Here is an 8716-nt window from a genome sequence, read left to right as displayed (position 1 = left end):
ATACATCAATTATTAAAACTTTCATGTTGTAATTTATAAAAAAAAAATTGGAAACAAATTAATTAATCAACAGTTGTGTAACTTTTTGAAAACTCAACTTCGGGGAGATAACAGATTCAATTCATTCTTTGCAGAATCATAATAAGTTGTTACGTTTCAATTTAGCACTAGATCAATACTGCTTCTATGTGACCTTTCAAAACACTACCTTACCTTTTAAGATATTTATTCAGAGGATATTAACAATGTAATTCAGTTACAAGTTGATTTTATTCATTTAACATCATAGTAATGGGAATCTTCCGTTCCATAGAAAACCATACCTGAAATGTACAAGAATAAATGTATGCTCCCTGACTAACTGCTTTGACCAGTACTTACGCATTCTCCTCTTGCCAATCGACGTTGGAGATCCGAAAATTCCTCGCTAGGTTGAAATAGTTGTTATTGTTTGTTTCTCAGTTTTCTTCACCTATCATTTTTTTAGCCGTTTTCTGCCTTATTCCCTATACCTTTCCAAGAATATTTCTTGCATAGATTGTTATTCATCACTTCCAGAAGGTTTACTGACATATTAGAGCCATATCGCCTGAAAAACAATATTAGTTAGCTCTGGTTTCTGAATACTGTTTGATATTTTCGGTAAATATTCTGCATAAGATGAATGTTCAAATATTCGTACTGAAAGGGAAGGATGTGGCGACTTACCTTATATGTTTCTATTCCATCGCATGAATAAGGATTGGTAAATAGTTGAAAATTGGTTGGAACAATATTTCTGGAAACATTTGTAAACAAGGTTAAGAGACAGCTGTTGGTTGACATCTGCCGAACTTTCGTAGTGTCGTTCCGTCGACTTACACCGAACTAGTTCTACAGTTGTTCACGGGTGAGGGATTGAACGGTTACTCAAGTTGTCAAGGGTTGTTTTAGGGTTGCATTGCTTTGAGAAGGAGTTTTGATGGGTCATGGACTTGTTGATATTGTCTCGAGTGGCTGTGGAGGAATTGATAGATTTATGATGTTGTGCACAGCGCCCCCTTGGTGCTTGTAGTGTAGATTGGACGCACTGTGGCAACAACTGGTTAGCTGTCAGATGTGGCAGTGTCTTAGTATTCGGAAGTTAGCCTTCGATGAGCTTGGTTCGGAGTTCAACGTACCATCAGACTGATTGTAGGATATATATGGTTGTATTTGTGCCATCCTTCCCGGGATTATTTCTACAAGTCAGGATTGTTTAGTGGAAGACTGATTGGTCATTTTGGTGTGGATATTGGCAGTCTGAAAGTTAATCTCTTTTGAGGATTTGTGGTGGTTACCGAACTCGTGCCAGGTGGAAGGATTTCCGAAATTAGGTATGTCTGAATCATTGTCGCATCTCTCATGTGGTCTTAGCTATGATATCACCTCTTCAATTCTACAACCTTCGTTTCTCGTCTCTAGATTCATAAGAAAAGAAGGCCCTCAGTCACTCATCAAGTCCCAGTAGGACTTCCGTGCAGAGCACCGCACACGAAGAAACGTATAGAAAACCCCTTGGCCAAGGTAAGAATTTTACCATTAAATGTGTTTTAAATGATTTTAGTAATATTTGCTCCAAGCGTTGTCATTCAAGTGAATATTAGTTTTGAAGAGAGGTTTCAACACTCATTCAATTGTCTTGATTTTTACGGGTCATATGGTTATACAGGGCACCCAAAAATATACTCTTGTCATCTTGCTACTTTGCTAAATGAAAATATACCAGGGGTATTGATTAGTCAAATAGTCCCTATTGAATGGGGGTTGAATCTCACCTTGTTTTTATCTGATTCTGATTGAGAATTTTTTTTCCTGTTTTTTTTTCCTGTTTTCTTTTCTTTTTTTTTTCCTGTTTTCCGGTTTTCCTGTTTACCTGTTTTCTTGTTTTCCTGTTTCCCTGTTTTCCTTTTTTTTTCTTCTTTCCTTTTTTATTTATTTCCGTGTTAGGAATCACACGTTAAAAGGTAAGACCTCGTTAATCCTTAGCTCGCACAAGTTTCGATTCTGAGGGTTGTCGTTCGTAGGGGTGCGACAGCTGGTTAACGGAAAAACAGATTTTAAACAGATTTTAAACAGATTTTAAACAGATTTATCTTTCTGGATCTTATTTGGTGATCCATTTCTGGTCCAGCTTGTCGTGCCCTACAGGGTGATCTATCTTGGTGGTGCTACAGGATGATCCATCTCCGCCGTACTACAGGTTGATCCATCTCAGCAGTACTACAGGGTGATCCACTTCCGTCGAACCACGGGGTAGCCTAACACCATATACCGGGTGGCCCAAAAGGAGCACGCAAGTTATAATTGATTTAATTGAAAATTTGTGATATACTGAGATATTTGGATAATTGTTACCCTTATGTTTATTAATACCTGTTGATATAGTGTTTGTTTATCGTTTATTGATTAAGAGTTTGTTTATTGATACCTGATTGATATAGATATTTGTGAAACGGAAATTGAGGTATATTCTTCCTTTCACGATTACTGATTGACACCGATGCGTCTACGCCTGAGCTCACGCGACGCAAACGAGTTTGTCTTACCATCCGATACTAGTATTTACGATTTCACCTACTCAATTTTCGTGGTAGTTTTACTCGACGTATTGTAGTTTTTTTTGAGCGTCGTTACTACCGTAATTTATGGCTGATTGAATTCGTGGTTATATACACCGCGCTCTTGTATTGACATTTGAACATCGTGTAGTAGTGTGAGTATCGCATTGTTGTCTTAGAAGCGTTGTTGGTTAATCCATGTAAGTTAGGATTACTGAATAAATCATATTGGGGATCTTTATCTTTTATTTCCAATATTAATTGGTAAGTTATTGATATTGTGAGTTACTTAGGGTATCTGGAGGATTAAATTTACCTGGCGCCCATTAAGATCTATTTGAAATTTGCTAAGTTGTTTAACCCACTCCCGTCTCCACTGTTTAGCTTAGCCGCGGATACCCATCTGTCTTATTTGTTACCGACAGATGATTTAGTCTCCTCTTGTGGTTTGTGAGGTGACAACATATCTCTCTAAACTATATGGTTGATTTCTTACCATTTATGAATAATTTTTCATTTACAAAACTAACAAAAGTTTTTAGCCCTATTAAATGTTTTTGCTGTCAGTTAATAATATTATAATACCTAATATTTTGTTAAAAAAAGTCAACTATTGGTTCAAATGCAATTTTTCATTATTTTCTTCTTTTTAGAGTTCTCCTACTCCTGCTTTGAGACCTCGAAGAACTTCTTCCAGAAAAAATAATTTGATGATTGATTCTCCCGAAAATAATGAAAAAGGCATTGTTGATACAAACCTTTTTAACATAAATCCCTCTACTATTAAACCTCCTTATAAAAAAAAACAGACTACTGTTATTTTTGCAAAACTGTAGTGCAAAACTTCGTGAGACATATTCAGCGAAATCATTCGACGGAAATGGCAGTACAAGAAATACTCTCGAAACCTACCAAGAGTAAAGAGACACGAAATTTACTGGATAAGCTTCGAAGAAAAGGAAACTTTTTGGCAAGCGGGTATGACAAAGGACGTTTTAAAGTAGTGAGGGAGTCATATATTCAAAATAGAATAACTTTACCGTGTGACAATTGTTTGGGCTTTTTTTCGTCAAAAATTTTATACCGCCACAGAAAAAAATACAATATAAGCTGTTTTAGTTTATTAGTTTATTAGGTCAATTATCTTGATATCTAAAAATACTCAAAAGTAGTGAAAAATAAATTGGGTTTTTAATTTAACGATTGTATTTCATTAAATCAAATTGGGGAGGGAGCGTTTTTATTTAAATAAAATATGGCATTGTAAAATATTAATACGAGAGTAAAATGTTTATATTTTTTTGTTTTTACATCAAAATAAAAAAGAATTATGTAGAAAAACATAACACTAATAAATTTAACATTAACATGATGGCAATAGGCACAATCACATATCATTATTTAAAATCAAGCAACATACACTGTGTCCGTAAAGTATGGAACAAATTCATTTTTAGCTAAACAGGTAATTTTAAAAAATAATCCTGAAACACGTCGATTTTTTATGGTAATTTACCGTATTTTAAAATAATCTAATATACAGGGTGAATTACGTTCGAGTAATGACGTCACCGTCATTTTTTTTTAAATGGAACACCCCCATTTTGTCTCAATTTTCGGATTACTCTAGCTGAGCTGGTTCCAAAAATGTATCACATGTTGATTCCAATTGGTACAGGGTGGACAAAAATACAGTAGTTGTGTGTGTGCTAATAAAGTAACGCGAAACATTCTTTATTAGGTAAATTAACAATATTATCAAAAATTCTTATTGTCTAGCGGACAGAATATGCTGGAATACATGACTTTATATTAAATGATCGAACTGCAGCCCTTGCTTTATTTGACAGTAACCCAAACGGTGTACAAATTTTTGTTGAACCTTGTGTATGGTTTCTTGCGTAATATTGTTTATTTCTGTTCGAATTTTCACTTGTACATCTTCAATATTTGCTGGTTTCGTTTCATAAATAACATTCTTCAGATGGCCCCACAGAAAATAATCCAAAGGATTCAAATCTGGTGACCTCGCTGGCCATTCAGTGGGTCCACGTCTACCAATCCACCTGTTCGGAAAAATTTCATCTACGTACCTTCTAACATCTACAGCATAATGTGGAGGTGCACCATTCTGTTGAAACCATAAACTTTCATTAAAACCTCCAGGATTACGTCTGCTGGGAAATAAATTACGTAAAGTAGGTACGAGATACCCCCTTAAAAACTCAAGGTACTTTGCCCCGTTAAAATTACCTTCGATAAAGTAGGGTCCAATGATTCGATTTCGTACAATTCCAGTCCATATATTTACCTTTTGAGGGTATTGTGTATGATGCTCACGCATCCAGTGGGGGTTTTCTTTTGCCCAGTATCTACAATTCTGACTGTTAACCTCACCATTTAACGTGAAAGTGGACTCATCAGAAAAAATAATGTTTTGTATCAAGAGAGGGTCTCGGTGACATTCATCCATCATTTCTTCGCAAAATTGGAGTCGTCTATCGGGATCATCTTCGTTTAATTCTTGCACAAGTTTGATTTTATGAGGATGCCATTTTTCAAGCTTCAACTTTACGACTAACTTTACGAACAGAAGTGTGCGCATCTTCTTCAAAACTCAGTAAAACATCTAATGCTGTATCAGCATTTGCAGAGGGACGACCTGATTTGCGTACATTTGCAATCGTACCAGTTTCTCGAAATTTCGTTTCCAGCTTACTGACTGTTGAACGAGTTATAGGTCTTTCTGGATATTTATCATTAAACAAATTGCACACTTCCATCTGAGTTCGCGATCTGTCTATATACCCAATCATCATAAGTATTTCAATTCTTTGTTTTACACTTAACTCCATTTCTACTTCCAATTAAATCTAAGCAATCATTCGAATATTCACGAATACCAAAAATATTGTAGTACTAAACTGTCACTGAACATCAATAAATTACTAAACAAATAATGAAATTTCACAAAAAACTAGACGACTATGTTTTTTATAAATGTAGATGAGAAATAATTTCTTTCATATTCTGTCTGCTAGACCACAAGTACCAAACATGTTTGGAAACAGCTCATTTTTATTACTCTGAACATGTAGCAAACTACGGGGTGTTACATTTAAACCAATTGCCCCTAGTCAATAAGTATTTTTGATAATATTGTTAATTTACCTAATAAAGAATGTTTCGCGTTACTTTATTAGCACACACACAACTACTGTATTTTTGTCCGTACCAATGTGATACATTTTTGGAATCAGCTCAGCTAGAGTAATCCGAAAATTGAGACAAAATGGGGGTGTTCCATTTAAAAAAAAATGATGGTGACGTCATTACTCGAACGTAATTCACCCTGTATATTAAATTATTATTTTAAAATACGGTAAATCAACATAAAAAATCGACGTGTTTCAGGATTATTTTTTTAATATGACCTGTTTAGCTAAAAATGAATTTGTTCCATACTTTACGGACACAGTGTGTGTTGCTTGATTTTAAATAATGATATGTGATTGTGCCTATTGCCATCATGTAAATGTTACAATTTATTAGTGTTATATTTTTCTACATAATTCTTTTTTATTTTGATGTAAAATGAATTTGTTCCATACTTTACGGACACAGTGTATACAAACCTTTAATTTTATTGTGAGTAAATTTTTCGGGAAAAACATTAATTATTCCTGTTGTACCCTTTATAATAAGTGGCAGAAAATGAATTAATATTTCAATAAAAAAGAAAATGTTAGCAAAATTTCTCTTCGTATAGTTTTTAAGAAATGTATACAAATCAACTTTAAAAACATGTCATGATATGGGCCACCATTCAGTGCAGAATGAAAATCTGAATAGGCAGTAGTAAAATTTTTTATAATTATCGGAAAGTGTTGAAATTGTCAAAATTAATTTTTTCAGGTCACAAACCCGATAATGGCACTAAAACAACATATTTGAATTTGGCAACGTTGCATGGAAGTAATAGTGTATAATATACACCAACAAGGGCTCAACAAAATTATAACTATGTAAAGAGTTAATAAGGTGTGTAAATTATAAAATATCGTGTATATTAGAAAATTGTTATTTTTCAACTCTGAAACGATTTTCCTGTCAATAAGAATACGTTGCCTATTTTAATGTTGTATCATGATTTCGGAAGGGTGCAATAAGGATGGGTTGTGAACGGAAGCACTAATGGTAGCAGCATTTATATATATATATATATATATATATATATATATATATATATATATATATATATATATATATAATCAGTGTCTATATAACTATATAGGCAGAATATAATTATCCAGGAAGCTACGGCCCCACAATTTACTAATATAAGGTCCTTCCTTAAAGATTTCGATCCAAACCGGTTATTGAATGACGATGTGGAATCGCAGTTGCATTCCACAATAGCACCGCCAATTCCAACTCCAGCCTTGTTAGATTTGGTACTGGACTTGGATGATGGATATTCGAAGGTTGTGCTACCCCCATCAGAGATTATCGAAATTAGCTCAGATGATGACGATGAGAGTCAAAAAAAATGAAAAAGGGGTGGTGGAAACGTAAAGAAGAATACGGAGCAACCACCTAGAAAAATCAGGAACGAGGGTGCAGCGCCTCAATTATAATCACCTCCAAAAGTTAAAAATCCATCACCTTCAACTTCCATGCATCCAGTGTCACAAACCGTAATCGGGATTGCTAATGGTTCGAAAGAAACAGTTTCTGAGGCGCGTCGACGCTTCGATGAATCTATGGCTGGATGTCAATGCCGGTTTGGCGTCATTTTGACTTCGCGTAGTCGGATGGTGAGTCGGATGGCGATGGTCCAGCAAGAAGTCGTTGGTCATTGTCGTCGGTGGTGGTAGTGGTGGTGTAGAAGAGTAACACAACCCCTCAGCGAGGTTTGTGGTGGTGCAAAGAGCAGTCTTTGCGTGTGTGTGGGTGTAGGAAAGAATGACAAGTGACAGGGGGTGTTGTGACGGGTGTTTGGTGTAGGTTTTCGTGATGTGGGTCCTACTTGGACATCTCGATTTGGGCCCTCGAATTGGTAGTTGATTTGGGTCCTCGAATTGGTCCTCGATTTAGGTCCTCGAGTTGGACCTCGAATTAGTTCTCAATTTGGGCATAAGAGCAATAATAATAATAATAATAATAATAATAATAATAATAATAATAATAATAATAATAATAATAAAGATAAGCAGGGATGGCCACTAACACCCTTGGCCTTTGGTGAGTTGCGACACCACTTACCCGAGCAACTGGTGCAAAACCGGACCGGCAGCCCAGGCGCACCCGCGAAGGAGAACTCTATTCTTCCTCCGATGCCGGCCGTGGGTCCACAGGGCTAACTACCCGGTGGACTCAACACTTGGTTCCCAATAATCAAGGAAGGGGCCCCCACAATCGACCCGCTCGGAGGGGTCAGAGGCAAGGTGGTGGGGCCCAAAACGATGATTTGCCTACTGATGACAACCCTGGCAATGAAAACGGACGTTTTGAGTGGACGCATGAACTAAGAGATAGCCTTATGCATTGCTACGAGAGTAGTGAGCCCGCGCGAAGAGGGTACATGGCGAGATTGCATGCTCTGTGGTGTGAAACACATCCGGAGCATGCCGCCTTTTCCGCCCAAAACCTTAGGGATTACGTATCCTATCTTCGGCGGCAGGGCTATATAGCTCCTTTCCAGCCTGCTAACGAAGTGGTGGAAGTGGCAGTTCTACCACCCGTTGGCACGGCTGGAGAGGAGACCAGCACCATACCACCAATGGAGACGACAATCAGAACACGCAGGGCGCTCCACAGGATTAAGCCCCTGAAGCCACAAGAATTGACTCGTTTGGATGCGGAGGTTCATAGTGTTCTAACAGAAGAGGCTGACATCTGGCAAATCAACACTGCCGTGTATAACGTCGTCCAATCGCTTTCCGAATCGGAAGGACGAAATCCCGGCCTTGCGGCTCGGAAGATTGAACGGCGTGTACACAAGATGGAGGCTAAAATCACGTCGGCGAGACAACACGCGTCTCGTATCCAATGTGTGATGGATTACAGGGCAGCCAACAGGCCTTTCACGCCCGCAGTGCGGCGAATAGCCGCCAATCTACGACGTATCCATCACA

The 8716-nt window shown here is 37.1% G+C and overlaps 1 long non-coding RNA gene across 1 annotated transcript; it reads right to left on the bottom strand.

Moving 5' to 3' along the window:
- Positions 1 to 209: 209 nt before the first annotated feature.
- On the bottom strand, positions 210 to 6770 carry LOC141483249 (uncharacterized). Its single transcript, XR_012465982.1, has 2 exons — positions 382 to 6770; positions 210 to 323 (listed from the first exon to the last, which is right to left on the bottom strand). It is a non-coding gene; the product is annotated as an uncharacterized lncRNA (long non-coding RNA).
- Positions 6771 to 8716: the final 1946 nt, after the last annotated feature.

Source organism: Leptinotarsa decemlineata, unplaced genomic scaffold (genome assembly GCF_025532065.1).
Source record: "Leptinotarsa decemlineata unplaced genomic scaffold, Ldec_3_MD MMD2_P_RNA_scaffold_14, whole genome shotgun sequence".
Lineage (NCBI taxonomy): Eukaryota > Metazoa > Arthropoda > Insecta > Coleoptera > Chrysomelidae > Leptinotarsa > Leptinotarsa decemlineata.
The sequence above is the reverse complement of the archived record's forward strand: the minus strand, read 5'-3'. Positions and strand labels throughout refer to the sequence as shown.